Genomic DNA, 2,500 nt, shown 5'->3' with positions numbered 1-2,500 from the left:
CTATCTATCTATCTAATGAACGCTTATATATATATATATATATATATATATATATATATATATATATATATATATATATATGTACATATGTGTGTGTGTGTGTGTGTGTGTCTGTATGTGTGTGTGTGTTTACACACACACACACACATATATGGATGTATATATATATATATATATATATATATATATATATATATATATATATATATATATATTTATATGTATATATGTATATATATATATATATATATAAATATATATATTGTTATCGCCGTTTGGCGATATTAAGGAATGACTGAGACCGCAGTGTTTGCACACACTTCGTTTTATTGATAGTGGTCAAAACCTGTCAATACAACGTAGTCATTAACATATAAATTCATAACATACAAGATAACAATATTGATTACAATGTTGTACATGACATATGGTCAGCAATAGATAGATCTTAACATCGTAGGAGTATAGTATCATAACATCATTATGATGTTATCCAAGTAATCATATTTATCATAGCTTAATACTTAGGGCCATTTATAATCAGTTACATTAACTATTCACATAAGTAATAACAATGAAGATATAATGGTGTCAATACATACACGTTGCGGGCACAGAAACACCTCAGTTCACTCTTTGCGTGCGCTAATCCTCGGAGATGTGGTCTCTGTGGTACTGTGTCTCGTACTGCTTATCCTCGACTGTTTATGCTTTTCCTTCGCTCTATGTATGTGGTCCTACACAGCCTATCGTGGCTTCGTCAGCAAAGGAACACAAGGTAGTACTGTTCGTGATACGTAAACACATCTTCGGTGATAAATGCGTGGGGCCATGTGGTGCGGTTGTTTATGTGGGGTCACTCAGTGACACCAGCTGACCTGCTACACACTTTCCATCGCTAGTTCTTACAGGGGCGTAAGCCACTCACTAAATTTATCACCGTACTGTGTCTGTTAATAGTACGGCGATAACACTCCCCCTACTTTGGGCGATTCACGCCCAAATATCACTCTGTTAAATCTTGACCATCACATTCAAGAAGACAGTTTCACGATTGGCCAAAGCGGGAGGCCAAGGCTGGTGCGCACTTGCACCTTCCGGACAAGACCATCGTCACTAGGTATAACTTTGGAGACGCGGCCCATCCTCCACCTGTTCCTGGGAAGCAGTGGGTCAACTAAAAGAACGAGGTCCCGAGAGTGGAAGTTTCTTGATGGAGAAATCTTACGATGGCGCATGCGGAGTGTATGCAGATATCCAGATCGCCATCGAACCCAGAATCTATCAGCCAGAAGCTGGGCATGTTGCCATCGTCGTCGTAGGGCATCACCAGGGGATAAGCCTCCCAAAGGTAGGGTGTTACCTGATTCTACTCGAAGTATATGATTCGGCGTTGAAGCTTCAAGATCAGATGGGGAATCCGAGAGTGCAGTGAGGGGCCTGGAGTCAAGCGTTGACTCAACCTCGCAAACCAGAGTGTGTAGGCGTTCATCATCAATTTTTGTACACCAATGATTGAGGACAGGACCTGCCGGACAGATCGAATTTGCCTCTCCCATACACCTCCCATGTGTGATGCCATGGGAGGCTGGAAATACCATTCAATACCGCGTTGCCTTAAAGTCTTGTCTATCTTGTTACATACTTTCCAGTTAGTGAATGCCTCCCTTACTTCTTTATCAGCCCTTAGGACCAAAATTGTCCCTTTCAGCAAGGTTGATTCTTTTCAAGAGTCTGCTGTTGATCATAGACTCTGATGTATGGGTTTTTCCTCACTCCAGCTTGGCTTGGTTTTCAGAGCTTCTTTCATAACATCCCATTTTTCGAATCGTCTTGCCACTCTTAATTCTCTCTTCAGGAAACTGTGGATATCCATTATTGTCATCTCGTCTCGGCCCCGTGTATCAAGGACAAATTTTCGACGTAAGTCTTTATCAAACCTCTTGATGATATCAAACACTAAAGTCTGGTTCTGGAAATCTTGGGTTCTCTCAAAGGATTCTGCAAATCTCATGAAAGATAACAACTGGCAATGAAGTGCATTTATGGCTGAGTAATCTTGGTCCCTGATCGTTGGTCCCCTTGCAAGGTTGTGTACAGCCCTTGCTATATATTCTTGTTCATCACCAAATTGTTCTTCTAGGATCGAGAGAGCACCTTTTAGTCCTTCACGTGCTGGCATCCTGTTACAATGGGCAAGCTTAAGTTGCATTTCATCACCACATGCAGTGTACAGTGCGTTCAACTTATGCTCATCAGAGACATTCTTATTACCATAAACCTGATTAAAGAGACTTAAAAATGACCAATATTCTTCAACGTTTCTCCCGTGAAATTTAGGTAGTTTTGATTGGGTCATGCAGACTGAATCCATGATGCGTCTAGTCAGGCGTTCTTCTCTATCTTGATCACTGTGGTTTCTGTCATTCACATGAACGTTATCAGCAGGGTCACTGACACGCATTCTCTTTAACTTTCCATTTCTCTTCTCCGAGTCAGA

This window comes from Penaeus japonicus, unplaced genomic scaffold (assembly GCF_977035675.1).
Source record: "Penaeus japonicus unplaced genomic scaffold, GWHDUDI00000001_assembly GWHDUDI00000010, whole genome shotgun sequence".
Lineage (NCBI taxonomy): Eukaryota > Metazoa > Arthropoda > Malacostraca > Decapoda > Penaeidae > Penaeus > Penaeus japonicus.
The sequence above is the reverse complement of the archived record's forward strand: the minus strand, read 5'-3'. Positions refer to the sequence as shown.